Genomic DNA, 16882 nt, shown 5'->3' on the forward strand with positions numbered 1-16882 from the left:
GGGGTGTGGTTGTACAGGGGATATGGTGCATTTGAATTTTCAGAAGCCTTGACACAAGTTTCAAAAAAGGGCTAAAAAATAATTTGGTAGAGAATAGGGCCTTTAAATATCAATAAGGGCGCCTATTAGATTAGATTCCCTACAGTGTAGAAAAATGCCCGTTCGCCCAACAAGTCCACACCAATCCTCCGAAGAGGAACCCATCCATTCCCCTACATTTACCCATTACTAATCCACCTAACATGAGGGTAATTTGGCATGATCAATTCATCTGACCTGCACATCTTTGGACTGTGGGAGGAAACTGGAGCACCCGGAGGAAACCCACACAGATACGGGGAGAACGTGCAAACTCCACACAGACAGTTGCCAGAGCTGGGAATCGAACCCGGGTCTCTGGCATTATGAGGCAGCAGTGCTAACCACTGCTGCACCTCATTGTTTTTTATCTGCTGCTTCCGTGTACCCATTATCAATTCCCAATATGTGGAACCAGAGGAAATGGGTGAGATATTAAATAAAACAGTCTTCTCAGTATTTCCTATGTAGAAAGACACGGAAGCTTGGGAACTTGGGGAAATAAATAGTGAATACTTGGAAAGAATCCTCAACAGAGAAGGGAAAGTGTTGGAATCTTAAAACAAATAAAGGTAGATCAATCCTCAGTAGCTTATTCGGCCGATCCTAGAATATTGTGGGAATCTAGGGAAGAGATTGCAGTGTCCCTAATAGAGATATTTACATTATCAACAGACGCAATGTGGTCCTGGAAGACTGGAGGGATCATAATGCTGTTCCATCGCTGCAGGATGAAGCCAGGAAATTAGAGCCCCGTGAGCCCAGTGATGGGGAAGTTGTTGGAGGAGATTGAGAGAAAGGAGCTACGTATATTTGGAAAGACAAGGGCTGATTAGAGATAGTCAGCATGGCTTTGTGAGTGGATAAGTGTTTTACAATCTGGATTGACTCTTCAAGGAGGTGGCTAAGAGATAGATGAAGGCAGAGAGGTCAGCATTTTCCGCATGGACTTTAGCGAAACATTTGACAAGGATTTAAAGGATATAGAACATCCAGTCAAGACGAAGAAGGAAGCTTAATTAAGGTTGAGGAAGCAAGGATAAGATAAACCTCTAGAGAGTTATATGGGGTGGCAAGGTGACTCAGTAGTTACCACTGCTGCATCAGCACCATGGACACGATTTCGATTCCAGCCCTGGGCAGTCTGGTGAATGCACATTTTCCCCATGTCTGCGTGGGTTTCCTCCAGTGTGCTCTATTTTCCTCCCATGGTCTAAACGTGTGCAGGTTAGATGACTCAGTCATGCTAAATTACCCATAGTGTTCAGGGATGTGTAGGTTTGGTGCATTAGTTAGGGCAAGTGTAGAGTGATAGGGTGGGAGGATGGTTCTGGGTGGGATATAGTTTGGAGAGTTGGAATGGAGCTTTTGGGCATAATGACCTGTTTCCACACTGCAGGGATTCTCTGAAGGTAGCCAGGAAGAATGGACTTAGGACTCCCAAAGGGGACATGGCAAAGCATTGTTAGGAAGGATTAAGGAAAACCATAAGACATTCTCCACTTATGTGAGGAACAAGAGCATGGCCAGAGTGAGGATAGGATCGGTCATTGATAGTGGTGGGAACTTGTGCCTGGATTAGGAGGAGGTAGGGGATTTCCTTAATAAATACTGTGCTTCAGTATTCACTACTGAGAGGGACCTAGACATTTGTTAGGTCAGCGTGAACCAGGCTGATATATGTGAACAGGTTGATGTTAAGAAGGAGGATGTGCTGAGTATTGTGTAAACCATAAGGATAGATAATTCTATTGGACCAGACTGGATGTACCCGAAGTTACTACAGGAAGCGATGGAAGGGATTGCTGCGCCTTTGGCGATGACCTTTGCGTCCTCACTGTCCCCTGGAGCTGTATCAGATGACTGGAGGGTGGCAAATGTTATTCCTTGTTCAAGAAAGGGAATAGGGATAATCTTTGGAATTACAGACCTGTCAGTCTTATGTCTGTGGAATACAGATTATTGGCGAGGGTTTACGAGAGACCGGATTTGTGATTCCTTGGAAAACCATAGTTTAATTTAAGATAGTCAGCATGGCATTTTAAGAGGCAGGTCATGCCTCACAAATCTTAATGAATCCTTTGAGAATGTGACAAAATAGCTTTATGGCTCATTCAGAAAGTACAGAGGCATGGGATCCAGGGAAACCTGTCTGTCTGGATACAAAGTCCCTGGTCCATAGAAGACAGAGGGTGATGATAGATAGAAAACACTCAGCCTGGAGCTCGGTGACCACTGGTGTTCTGCAGGGATCGGTTCCAAGATCTCTACTGATTGTGATTTTTTTTTTTAAATGACTTGGATGTGGCAGCAGAAGAGTGTGTTAGTCAGTTTGCCAATGACACCAAGGTTGGTGAAGTGGTTGATAGTGTAGCTGGCTGTTGTAGGTTGCAACGGGACATTGAGCTGGGCTGAGAAGTGGCAGATGGACTTCAATCTGGAAAAGTGTGAAGTGTTTTGTTTTGGAAGGTCAAATTTGAATGCTGAATGCAGGGTTAAAGGCAGAATACTTGGTAGTCTCGAGTAACAGGGGAATCTTGGGTTCCACGTCGATAGATCCCTCAAAATTGCAATGCAAGCTGATAGGTTTGTTAAGAAGGAATATGTTGTGCTGGATTTCATTAGCTAGGGGATTGAGTTTTAAAGCCGTGAGGTTATGCTGCAGCCCTATAGAGATCTGGTTAGACCACACTTGCGATATTGTGTTCATGTCTGGTCCCTTCATTACAGGAAGAAGGTGGAAGCTTTAGAGAGGGTAAAGAGGATGCTGCCTGTTCTGGAGAGCATGTCTTATGAAGAAAGCTTGAGGGAGGTAATGCTTTTCTCACTGGAGTGAAGAAGTGTGAGGGGCGACTTGGTAGAGGTGAACAAGATGATGACCGTCATAGATAGAGTGAATAGTGAGACTTCTTTATCCCATGGCATAAATGGCTATTACGAAGGGGCATAATGTTCAGGTGATTGGAAGATGGTGAAGGAGCAATTTCAGAGGTAAATTCTTTACATAGAGAGTGGTATGTAGATAGAATGCACTGCCAGCAGTGGTAGTAAAATTAGATACATTTGGGACATTTAATGGGCATATGGATGATAGTAAATTGAACGGTATGTAGGTTAGTTTGATCTTACAGTCGGATAAAAGTTTGACAAGTCATCACGCCCGAAGGGTCTTGTGCTGTATTGTTCCGTGTTCTACATTCCGTATGGTAAACTAGGTAATAGTATCAATATAAAAGGATATGGCATTCAGGAGGAGCTAGGGAAATTGATACAAAATTGGGCTTGATGGTCGGAGACAGTGGGTGATGGGAGGCATGTTATTTTTCTGACTGGAGGCATGTGACCAGCGGTGTAGTGGGTCCCCTGTTGTTTGTCATTTGGATAAATGGTTTGGATAAGAATATTGGTTTCGTGGTAAGTAAGTGTTTTGGTTGACACTGAAATTGGTGGTAAAGTGGACAGTGAAGAAGGTTATCTATGATACAACAGGATGAACAGTCCTGCTGGGATAGTGGGCTGAAGAATAGCAGATGGAGTTTAATTAGATAAAGGTGAGGTGTTCCATTTTGGTGAAACAAACCAGGGTGGGACTTGTATAGTTAATGTTCGGGCCCTAGGTCGTGTTGTCAGTCAGTGACCCAGGGATACAGGTACACAGTTCTTTGAAAGTGGTGTCACAGGTAGACAGGCTGGTGAAGCAGGCATTTGGGATGGTTACCTTCATTGAGCAGAGCATTGAGAATAGAAGCAGGGACATCAGATTGAGGCTGTCGAGGATATTGGTGGGGCTACCATAAAAGCATTGTTGATCGGTAGGAAGGTCTCATCTCATCCATTCCATGAATGGAATGGACATCCCTCCCTACCTCTGCAAACCCCTCCAGCTGCAGCAATCCGTACTGGCTTAGTAACAGTGTTCAGGCCCTAGTAACTCTCTGTAACACTGTCACCAACTCCAACGCCTTCACCTCTTCCTGTTCCTATCGTGGCATTAAACCCTGACAATGATTCCCCTTCCCACTGCCCCCCTCCGACTAGCAGATCCTTTGCATCCCTTTATCGCTTACTCCTAAAACACACTCTCACTTCAGGATTTTAAGTACTTTTTGGTGATCTTCTCAGCCTGATAATCTAATATGATCCATTTTGTCCTGAGTGAGGGACCGGCGGAAATGTCTCGCTGAGGTTTTTCCTGTTTCAACGGAATGTCATTTTGCTGAGTGATTTACAATGTTCCTTCAAATGCTTTCCACTGTTCATTCACAGGCATGTTTCAGTTTGTTTAACCTGTTTACCTTGGTCAGTTTTCCTCTCAACCTCATTTCATTGGCTGTTTTTGTTTCTAGTTGTAGCTTGTCCTTTCTGTGATTCATTTTAAAACTTTATATTTCTTTAAACTGCACTTTTTCACAATTTCCCAGAGGATCTCTCCAGGTGACATTACTCTTTCACTAAGTTTCATTACACAACACTCGCTCTGAGATAGTTACATCCCTAACTAGTTACACAATGTGTTATTCAAAGAAACACTGAAAGAAATTCTTGGAACTCCCCTTCCAATATCACTCTTGTCAGTGTGATTATCCCGATTATACGAATATTGAAGTTTCACTAAATTATCGCAATGCCTTTATTAAACATTCCAGTGAGTTCCTGTTTAATGCAGTAATGAGCAATGAAATGTTGTTCGGTGGCTAAAACTGTTCTGCTGTTTGTGTCCTTGACAAGTAGTCGCCAGAATTTACATTCAGACTGATTCGACTTCATGATCTCAGGCCCAATGCTTTCTCTGTAATGCCTTTGTAATTCAGTGTAATCCAGGAAACTATTTTGCCTGAGTTTCCACAAGGTTGTGAACCATTGAATATTTATGCCCATCTTTTGTTCACCCTGTAACCACATCTCCCTGGTGTCTAAATCTCTTTTATTTCTGTGTCACAAATCCATCTACCTTATTGACGAGACTTTGTCCACTCCAGAAAAATATAATTTACTCTTTCCCACAATTTCCTGCCCCATATCTATTGGCTGATGTACAGTTTTAGTTAAACTCTGTCCCATCTGTTCCTTTCTGCTGTCTCCAGTCACATTCCCATACTGTTCCGATGCTTCACCTTTTCTCTTTGGATTTGGAAAGCTCCTTTCACCTGAACCCTGACCCTGCATCCTCTCTGTCAGTTTACAGCCCTGTCCATAAACCTGCCGACAGGTATGGGATGTGGGTGTCTCTGGTTGGCCAGCCTTTCTTGCCCAGCCCTAACTGCCCTTCAACTGAGAAACTTGCTCAGCGATTTCAGAGGGTAATTGGGAGGCAAATTGCTGTGGGTATGTCGTGCAGACCACGTGAGGATGGGCCGATGTCCTTCGCGAAAGGACAAGTGTTTGGGCTTTTTTGTACATCAGCAATGGTTTCATACTTATATATGGATTTTATTTGCAATATTTAAAATTATTGATTTCAAATTCCACCACTTCTGATGGTGGGATTCAAACCTGTCTCCCCTGAACATTAGCTGAGGTCTTGGATACATGCTCTAACAATAATACCACTCGGCCATCACTTCACCTGTTAATCCCTGAACACTGATACCAGTGCATCACGAAGCTAAACCCATTCTTCCTACTGCTTGATCCTGAACTCTTCCAGCATGCTGGTGATATCACTCAGTCTCTCTCCATGTGGTATCCCTCACTGTGTGGGTCTAATTGCTGCCTCTGTCAGCGCCTCTCGCTCTTGCAGCTGCTCCAGATCCTGAACCAACAGAATCCTCCAATTTGGAGAGACGCTGCAGAACAGGCCAGGGATGGAGACTGGGATTTTCCAGATCTCTGTGGTACTCAGTGCCATTCTCCGTGTGTAACTCTCACTTCATCAGTCTAATTTCCATTTCTGTCTATTTATCTGTCTCCTGTAGGTACTAGGGAAGGTCCTGACTCAATAAACTCATCAACTGCTGGGTGTCTCGTCCATTACCACATTGAAGATGTTTGGTCAGCCAGAGAGACAAAGGGCAGGGAGATCTGCAACCTTCAATAAATCCTGCAGTGAGGTAAGATCACTCACAGTGCACAGAGCAGAGACCAATGAGAGGGCTCCAAACATCGGCTAACAAGACATGACATTGCTGGAAGGGGAGTACAGTATACATAAAATGTTGTACTAAGACAGCATCGGGAGTGTCACAGTTATCAATCCAGGCCTGCGCTGTCTTAGTGAGCATCAGCACAACAGATGGGAAAGCAGGCCTCCTAAGAGAGGGTGGGGAAGCTGCCTGGGATCTTTCTGTTCTGCGTTCCTTCTCCAACACTGTATCTATGTCATGTCTCATTAACCAGTGTCTTTAATAATTTATAACTCCTATATCAACTTCAGTCCCTGTAACCTCGTCTCTTCCCTATCGTCCCTCCACACATTTGAAATGTACTGCATTCCAGCCTTCCATCCCCATCGCATAACTTGCTTCAGTGTCTACAGCATGCCTTAACTCGGTAGTCTCATCCTCGAATGACAGTCATGCAGCCCAGAAACAGAACTTTTAGTCCAACTAGTCCATGCTCACCACGTTTCCTGAACTAGTCACATTTGTCTGTGTGTGACCCATATCCCTGCAAACCTTCTCCCCATGCTTCTGCCCAAATGTCTTTTACACGTCATCATTGTGCTTCTCCCCATCACATCCCCTGGCAGCTCATTCAATACGTGCACCATCCTCTGTGTGGAAAATGTTCTCCGCCGATCCTTTTTAAGTCTTTCCTCTCCCACCTCAACGTTTCTGCCCTCAAGTTATGGACTTCCCTGCCCTGGGTTAGAGACCTTCACTCGTCACCTTAGGTATATCCCTCGTGGTTTTATATACCTTTATAAGATCACCCCTCAGTCACCTACGCCTAATGGAAAGATAATGATAGAAATATCTCTGCTAGGGTCACTGCCACAATGTTCTGGGATACACTTGTTCAGGGCCTAGGGCTTTCTCTATCTTTGTGTTCTAAGATCTCCAACACCACCTCTTCAGTAATGGGGACTCTTTACAAGCCATCACTTTTCTTTCACTGACTTGTCCACAGTAATTTCTGACATAAAATGTTCATTTAGGGTCCCACCCATCTCCTGTGGCTCTACACTTGGATGGCCTCATTGAGCTTTGAGGGGCCCTGTTGTATCTCCTGTTGCTTTTTGGTACTTGTATGCTGTAGGATCTCTTTGCATTCTCCTTAACCTTTTCTGCCAAATCTATCTCATTTCCCTGTTTTGCTTTCCAGCTTATCCAGCCTCTCCGTTTCTGTCAAACCCTCCAAAATCAGTAACATGTTTGTCAATCTTTGCTCCATTTGCAGTTTCAGAAAGTGCTTCCTAAAGCAGAAGGATCAGTATTCTACACAGTACACCAACTGGAGACCCAGCAATGCCTTGTACAGCCGTATCATGATGATCCAACTCATGTCCTCAATGCTCTGACCTATGAGGGCAAGTGTGTCAAATCCGCTCTCCCCGCCCTGTCCCCCTGCAATGCCACTTCCAAGGAACAGTGTGACTGCACCCCTTGGTCTCTCTCTGTTTTGACAGCACTGTCCAGGTTCCAACCATTAACTGTGTTAGTCCTCATGTTTTGTCTTAACAAAATCCATCACCTGAATTAACTCCATCTTTCATTCCTTGGCCCATCACCTGAATTCAACTCCATCTTTCATTCCTTGGCCCCCTTCGATAACTGTATTCCCTGCCCACTATGACCCGTGTTCTATCCGGACTTTTATCAACAAACGTACTAACAATGGCTCCTATGGTCTTACTGAAATATTTTCTGTAAATGATGCATAACAGTGGACCTAACACTGTTCTTTATGGGACACCACTGGTGATAGGCCTCCAGTCTACACAACAACCCTCTCCCATCACTCTGTCTCCTACTGTCAAGCCAATTTTGTACCCAGTTGGCTAGCTCTCCCTGATCCCATGTGATCTTACCTTACTAACCAGTGTTCCACGTTAAACCCTGTCCAAGGCCTTGCTGTGGTCAGTATAGATAAAGTCTCCTGTTCTGTCTTTTATCTTCTTCGTCACGTCTTCAACAAACTCAGTCAAGTTTGTGAGACACTATTTGTGTACTTTGCATCAACTGTACCTAATCAACCCTTGCCTTTCGAAATGCATGTAACTCCTGACCCTCAGAGCTACCTCCAACACCGTACGCACCACTAACATCAAGCCAATTGGTCTTTCGGTGCCTGGCTTTCCCTCACAGCAGTTTTAAATACTGGCACAACATTAAACACCCTGCAGGTTTCCAGCTCATCACCCGTGGCTATCACTGATATAAATACTTCTTTAAGGGGCACTTCTTCCTGAGTTTCCCCCAATTCCCTCGGATATATATGATTAGCTCCAGGGATTTGTCTATTTTCTATACATTTTAAAAACTCCATCACCTCTGTTCTGTTATGCGGAGTCTGTTGAAGACTTTATTTCCTTGACTTCCCCAGTCTTTAAGTACTGACGTGAAATTTTTGTTAAGGGTCTCACCCATCTCTGGTTCCACATATGGATTGCCACATTGATTTTCAAGGGGACACATTCTGTCCCTAGTTAATCTTCTGTCGTTAGTATTCATGTAGAATCACTTTGGATTTTCCTCAGCATTATCAGCCAAAGTTTTCTCAGGTTTCCTGTTTGCCCTACTGCTTTCCCTCTTCAGTATATTACTGTACCCGCAATGTTCTTCGAGGAATCCAGCTGGCCATATACGACCTGGACTACTTTTTTCTTGACCAGAACCTCAATATCCCCAGTCATCCAGAATTTTCTACTTGTTATCAGCATTGTCCTTCACACGAACAGAAATATCCTCACCCTGAACTGCAAATCGTCTCCACAATCAACTGTTAAAAGCTCTTGACCAATACCTTCTGGATTGGGGCAGGCCAGTTTTGATGTTTCACTGAAGGACCAGGCCTGTCCTTTACCATAACTGTTTTCAAACTAATACTATTGTGTCATTTTGTCAAAGTGCTCCCCAACTAACACCTCAGTCCCTTTCCCTACCGTGTTCCTCAAGGGGAGGTCAGGTTTTGCCCCTTTCTCCAGGGGGAGGGTGAACAACCAGTGGTAACTGTGCACATCAGTACACATGGCATAGATACAGTTGGATGGGTTCCGGTCAAGTGAGTATCGGGAGTTAGGTAAGAAGGTAAAAAGCACGACTACAAGGGTAGTGAGCTCCAGATTCTCCCAGTGCCTCAAGCCAGAGAATATGGGAATAGAAAGATAGGCCAGATGGATACGTGGCTGAGTAGTGGTGGAGAGGGAAGGGTTTTCACGCCTTGGATCATTGGGATCTCTTCTGAAGTGGAGGTGACCTGGACAAGGGGGGCGGGTTGAACTTGAACCAGAGGTGTACTAGCAACTTTTGGGGGGCGGGGGAGAGATTTGTTAGTATTACCTGGGAGGGCTTAATCTAATTTGCCAAGGGATTGGGATTCTGAATAAGAGAGGGACCATCGGCCAGTCAGAGGAAAATACATCCGCCACCGAGAGCAAGGTTCCTATTCAGGATATCCTGGGGCACAGTCAAGGGAGGGAAAAGAATTCTGGTTTAAAGGATATTTATTTCAACGCACAAGATCTGATTGGGAAGGCAGACGAGTTCAGAGCATGGATTGGTTCTGGGGACTGAGATATTATAGCCATAACAGAAACATGCTGAGAGAAGGGCAGGACTGGCAGCTCAGTGTTCCAGGATGCAAAAGGTACAGGCGTGACAGAAAGGCAAGTAAGTGAGGAGGAGGAGTTGTCTTTTTCAACAGGGAGGGCAGAAAACAGTGCTTAGAGAGGATACTCCTAAAGAGTCATCAAATGAGGTCATAGGGTTAGACGTTAGCAAGAAGAAGGGGGTGGTCACTTTGTTGGGACTGTATTACAGACTCGCAAATAGCCAGTGGGTATGTGAAGAGCAGGTGTGTAGAGAGATTGTAGATAGCTGTAGGAATAAGAGAGTAGTATTGATTGGAGATTTTAATTTCCCCTGGATTGACTGGGCCACTCAGAGAATAAAAGGCCCATATGGGTTGCAATTTGTCAAATGTGTCCAAGAAAGTTTCCTTGATCAAAATGTAGACGGTCCTACTCTACTCAGGTGGGTGCGACATTGGACCCCCCACTGAGAAAATGAGGTCAAGCAAGTGACTGAAGTGTCAGTCGGTGGCCACAACGGTCTTAGTTTTGACATAACTACAGAAAACGATAGGAGAGGTCCACAGGTTAATGAACTATGCTGAAACACAGCCAGTTTTGGGGCCATGAAACAGGATCTAGCAGAGGTGGAGTGGGTGAGTCTGTTTGAAGGAAAAGAAACGACAGGGAAATGGGAGGCTTTTAAAAGTGTGATACTGAAAATCCAGGGTCAGTATGTACCTGTTAGGGTGAAGGGAAAAGTGGCAGATTTAGGCTTCCCTGGCTGATGAGGGATATTGACCCTCTGGTCTGGCAAATGAAGGTGGTATACATTGGGTTTAAGGTTTCCGTATCTACCTAACCTCTTCCAACCCTAAAGACACAATCAATCTGTGGAGACACTATACTCTTCTCAGGTCCCTGCCACACTGATCTGTAGAACCCACTCCAGTCCCTGTGACTGTTTCAATCCAGTTCCTAAAGGACCTGTGATCTTTGTAACATGCTCTCATCACTACCACCCACCCTGTCAATGTAAGCTCTTCCAGTGTTTCCATCCATCTACTCATCTGCATAAACCTCTCCAGCTCTTACACCCCTATCTGTGTGAACATCACCGTCCCCTACAACACTTCCCCACTTAGGCCAAACTGGAGGAGATTACTAATGCTCCTTTATCTGTGAAACGGTCTCTAACCAAAATTGCTGTTCTCATCTCCAGGAAAATCTGTCCGATTCTACACTCTCCATTTCTGAATAACCCCGGAACATAAGAATTTCGATATCTCAGTTCCGACTACACTCCATTTGTGTGTTTTTTCATCCAGTTCACACAACCTACATTATCTCTGTTATCTGCTCCATTCCCTAAATAGTCCCTGTCTGTATAAACCAGCCCTGTCCTATCAACTGCTTATCCCTGTAAACTGCTCCATCCCTCCAAAACCTCATCTCCAGACCTCCTGCAGGCCCTACAGCTCTCCACTTATCTGGAACGTCCTATTTCTCTATGGCCCTATCCCTGTGAAACCATCCCCAGTCCCCAAAACCCTCCCAGTCTGGGTCCTCTGTTCCAGATCAGACCATTGCTGTCTCTGTAAACACCTCCACCTCTGACAACTCTTCCCATTTGTGTAACCTCGTTCAGACCCCACTCTCTGCAGCTTCCTGCATCCTCTTCCTGCCATTGCAACCAAAACCACATGTTTATGTAATATACACCAGTGCTTACACCCTCCCGAACTCAGTCACCTCTTGCAGCCCTAACAAAACACCTAAACTGTGAAACCTCTCATTTCCCTACAATCCTCCTTCCCTCCCTCCTCAAATGCCTTCATCACCATGAAACCTCCCAATTACTGAAGCCTCCTTTTGGCACTGCAACCCTCCTAATGTCTGCAACATCCTCCTGTCCTGATATCTCTCCCTGACTCTGTAACCCCCACCACCCTCCAGTGCCCTTCTGGGGAACATGGCAGAGGAGAGATGATTTGTAGCATCTGGATCATATTACGGAGGTAGAATTCTGGAAATTACAGATTTGGTCTAATGTCTGTCATGTGCAGATTATTGGCAAGGACTCTAAAGACAGGATTTATGACGACCTGGAAAACCATAGTTACATTAGAGACAGTCAGCATGGGTTTGTGAGAGGCAGGTCATGCCTCACAAACCTTTTTGAATTCTTTGAGGATATGACAGAATACATTGACGGCTCATTCAGAAAAGAAGGAAAATTGGGATACAGGGAAATCTGTCTGTCTGGATACAGGATTGGATGGCCCACAGAAGACAGACGCTGGCAGCAGATGGACAGTATTGAGCCTGGAGCTCAGTGACCAGTGGTGTTCTGTAACAATCGGCTCTGGGACTCTGCTCTTTGTGATTTTTGTAAATGACTTGGATGTGGATGTTGGAGAGTGGGTTAGTAAGTTTGTCAATAACATGAAGGTTGGTGGAGTGGTGGGGAATGTGGAGGGCTGTTATAGTATGCAATGGGACATTTGCAGGACGCAGAGCTGGGCTGGAAGTGACAGATGGAGTTCAATCTGGAAAAGTGTGAAGTGATTCATTCTGGAAGGTCGAACCGGAATATAGAATACAGCGTTAAAAGGCAGAATACTTGGCAGTGTGGAGGAACAGAGAGATCATGGGGTCCATGTCCATAGATCCCACAAAGTTGCCTCACACGTTGGTAGGGTTGTTAAAAAGGCATATGTTGTGTTTGCTCCCCTTAGCTAGGGGATTGATTTTATGAGCCGTGAGGTTTTACTGCATCCTTATAGCGACCTGGTGAGACCACACTTGGAATATTGTGTTCAGTTCTCGTCCCATCTTTACAGGAAGGATGTGCAAGTTTTAGAGAGCATACATAGGAGATTTACCAGGATGCTGCCTGGAATGGAGGGCATTCCTTATGGAGAAAGTTTGAGCGAGCGAAGGCTTTTCTCATTGGAGTGAAGAAGGGGGGTGGGGTGACTTGGTAGAGGTGAACAAGGTGATGAGAGGCACAGAGAGTGTGAATAGTCAGAGACTGTTTCTCCTATGGCATAAATGGCTATTACAAGGCGGCATAATTTTAAGGTGATTGGAAGATTGATAAGAGGATAGAGAATGGTAGGTGGTTGGATGGACTGCCAATGGTGGTAGTAAAATTAGACACATTTGGAACATTTAATAGACTCTTGGACAGACACATGGATAATAGTAAAATGAAGGGTATGCAGGTTAGTTTGATCTTATAGCCGGATAAAAGGTTGGCATAGCATCATGGTCGAAGGGTCTTGGGCTGAACTGTTCTGTGTTCTACGTTCTGTCTGGTAAACTGGGCAATAACCTCAGATCAGTGTAAAAATGATATGGCATTCAGAAGGAGCTAGTGAACTGGATACGAAATTGGCTTTGTGGTAGGAGACAGAGGGTGATGGGAGACATGTTGTTTTTCTGACCGGAGGCATGTGATCAGCGGTGTAGTGGGCCCACTGTTGTTTGTCATTTGGATAAATGGGTTGGCGGGGAATATTGGTATCCTGGTAAATAAGGTTTTTGGGTGTCACTGAAATTGGTGGTAAAGTGGACAGTGAAGAAAGTTATCTATGATACAACAGGATGAACAGTCCTGCTGAGATAGTGGGCTGAAGAATAGCAGATGGAGTTTAATGAGATAAATGTGAAGTGTTCCATTTTGTTGAAACAAACCAGGGTGGGACTTGTTCAGTTAATGTTCGGACCCTGGGTAGTGTTGTCAGTCAGTGACCCAGGTACACAGTTCTTTGAATGTGGTGTCACAGGTAGACAGGCTGGTGAAGCAGGCGTTTGGGATGGTTACCTCTCATTGGGGAGAGCATTAAGGGTAAGAGTTGGGATGTCATGCTTTATCTGTAAAAGACATTGGTGAGGCCACCATAAAAACATTGTTGATCGGTAGGATGAACTCATCTAGTTCACTTACCTCCTTTAAGGAAGGACATAAAATATTCTAACCTGGTCTGGCCGACATGTGACTCCAGACCCACAGCAATATGGCTGACTCTGAGCTACCCTCTGGGTAATTAGCAGTGGGGTCAAAGAACGTTGTTCCAGGCAGTGACACCCACATCCTATGAATGAATAAATAAAATTACATATGTCCCTCCCGACCTCTGCAAACCCCTCCAGCTGCAACGATCCATACAGGCTTTGTAACACCGTTCAGACACTGACCACTCTCTGTCGTACTCTCACCATCTCCAGCACCTTCACCTCTCCCTGTTCCTATCGTGTCAATAAACCCTGACAATGATTCCCCTTCTCACTGCCCTCCTCCTGTGAGCAGACCCTTTGCAATCCATTTAACATTTACTCCTAAAACACTATCTCACTTCAGAATTTTAAGTACTTTGTGATGATCTTCTCAGCCTCATAATCTAGTATGATCCATTTTGTCTTGAGTGAGGGACCAGTGGGGATTTTTGCTGAGGTTTATACTGTTTCAATGGAATGTCCTTCTGCTGAGTGTTTTATACTGTTCCATTATATGTTTTTCACTGTCCATTTACAGACACATGTTTCAGTCTGTTTAAAGTGTTTACCTCGGTCAGTTCTCCTCTCACACACATGTAATTGGCTATTTTTGTTTCTATTTGTAGCTTGTCCTCTGTGATTCACTTTAAAACTTTATATTGATTTAAACTGCACTTTATCACAATTTCCCGAAGGATCTCTCCAGGTGACATTACTCATTCACTAAGTTTCATTACATGGTCGCTCTGCGATAGTTATGCCCCTAGCCAGTTGCACAATGTGTTTTTCAAAGAAACACTGAAAAAAAATTAACCGAAGCCCTCTTCCAATATCAATGTTGATCGTGTGTTTGTCCCAGATTATACGAATATTGAAGTTTTCCAAAATTATCACAAAGCCTTTGTTAAAAAATTCCAATGAGTTCCTGTTTAATGCACTGATGAGCAATGAAATGCTGTTCAGTGGCTAAAACTGTTCTGCTGCTTCTGTCCTTGGCAAGTAGTAGCCAGAATTTACATTCAGACTGACTCTACTTCATGATCTGCAGCCAAATGCTTTCTCTGTAATGCCTTTGTTATCCAATATTTTTAGTGTTACCCATTTTTCCTGAGTTTCCGCAAGATTGTGAACCATTGAATATTTCTGTTCACCCTGTATCCATGTCTCCCTGGTGTCAAAACTCTTTTATCTCTGTGTCACAAATCCATCTACCTTATTAGAGCGATGTTGTCCATTAAAACAAAAACATAACTTACTCTTTCCCACAATTTTCTGTCACAAATCTATTCGCTGATGTACAATTTTAGTTAACTCTGTCCCTTCCTGTTCCTTTCTGCTTGTCTTCAGCCACATCCCCATGCTGTTCCATTGCTTCACCTTTTCTCTTTGGATATGGAAATTTCCTTTCACCTGAACCCTGTCCCTGCATCCTCTCTGTCAGTTTAAAGCGCTGTCCATAAACCTACCGACATGATCGGCCAGGAGCCTGGTCCCAGCACGGTTCCAGTCGGTCCATCCTAATGGATTATTTATTAAGTCAGGTATGGGATGTGGGTGCCTCTGGCTGACCAGCCTTTCTTGCCCAGTCCTAGCTGCCCTGAAACTGAGTAACTTGCTCGGCCTTTGAAGAGAGTAATTGGGAGGCAAATACTTTGCTGTGGCTATGTTGTGCAGATCACGTGAGGATGGGCAGATGTCCTTCTCTGAATGACATAGCAGCCTGGGATACATTTCATTGGGCACTGGGGATTTCTCCACCTTTATGCCTGTGAAAACATTTAATACCGTCTCCCTATTGATCTTAACATGTTCTGGAACCTCAGCATCCCAAGTGAAATCCCCGGCTACAATGCCTTTCTCCTGTGTGAATACAGATAGGAAGTATTCATTGAAGACCTCACCTGCTTCCTCTGGCTTCATGCACAGATTGTCCCTTTGGTTTCTCACAGGCCTTCCTCTTTCACTGGGAATCCTCTTTCTCTCACGATGCTGATAAAATACCTGTGGCTTTTCCGCAATTGTATCTGCCAAATATATTTCATGACCATTGTTTGTCCCTCATTTTCCACAATCCCCTTGCACTCTCTATACTTGTGAATGGCTTCACCTGATTTTATTGCACTGTACTTTCTTTATCAAACTCACGATATCCCTTGATCAGTATTCGCTGGACTTGCTGCCTTTACTATTCACTCTTCAAGGAACACACTGGCCCTGCGTTCTCACTGCATCACTTTAAAATACTCCCACGTTCCTAACATGGACCCAACTGCAGGAAGTTCATCCCAGTCTATGTCTGCCAGATCCTCTGTAATGATCGTGATACTGATAGGAGGCTCAGTTGTGAGGGGGAGAGACAGGAGACTGTGTGGCTGCAGAAGAGACCCCAGGATGGTGTGCTGCCTCCCCGGTACTAGGGTCAAGGATGTCTCTGAGTTGTTAGTGAACATTGTGAAGGGGGAGGGGGTGAACATCCAGAGGTCATTGTGCACATCGGTCCACATGACAGAGGTAGACAAAGGGATGGGGTCCTGTGAAGTGAGTACAGGGAGTCAGGTGAGAAGTTAACAAAGCAGGATATTGATATTAATGATCTCTAGATTACTCCCAGTGCCAAGTGCCAGTGAGGATAGAAATAGAAAGGTAGGCCAGATGGATGTGTGGCTGAGGAGCTGGTGTAGCGGGCAGAGTTTTCAGTTCTTAGGTCATTGGGATCTCTTCTGGGGTAGAGGGGACCTGTACAAAGGGGATGGTTTGCACTTGAAGCAAAAGGGTACAAGTATCCCAGGGAGGAGATTTGCTAGTGTTACCCAGAAGGATTTAAATTAGTTTGGCAGGGAGTTGAGATTCTGAGTGAGAGAGGGACCATCGAAAAGTCAGGGGAAATACATCAGCCATCAAGAGCAAGTTACCTATTCAGGATATAGAACATAGAACATAGAACATAGAAGAATACAGCGCAGTACAGGCCCTTTGGCCCTCGATGTTGCGCCGATCCAAGCCCACCTAACCTATACTAACCCACTATCCTCCATATACCTATCCAATGCCCGCTTAAATGCCCATAAAGAGGGAGAGTCCACCACTCCTACTGGCAGGGCATTCCATGAACTTACGACTCGCTGAGTGAAG

The 16882-nt window shown here is 44.6% G+C and overlaps 1 long non-coding RNA gene across 1 annotated transcript in view; it reads left to right on the top strand.

Moving 5' to 3' along the window:
- LOC148149508 (uncharacterized) overlaps window positions 1-16882 on the top strand; it is a 30353-nt gene that overhangs the window by 1306 nt on the left and 12165 nt on the right. The window contains exon 2 of the long non-coding RNA XR_015757785.1: window positions 5994-6128. This is a non-coding gene — a long non-coding RNA (uncharacterized LOC148149508). The remainder of the gene's footprint in view (window positions 1-5993; window positions 6129-16882) is intronic.

The sequence above is a fragment of the Chiloscyllium plagiosum genome, unplaced genomic scaffold (assembly GCF_037043375.1).
Source record: "Chiloscyllium plagiosum isolate Xiang-an unplaced genomic scaffold, Cpla_swu_hap1 HiC_scaffold_8, whole genome shotgun sequence".
In the NCBI taxonomy this organism is placed as follows: domain Eukaryota; kingdom Metazoa; phylum Chordata; class Chondrichthyes; order Orectolobiformes; family Hemiscylliidae; genus Chiloscyllium; species Chiloscyllium plagiosum.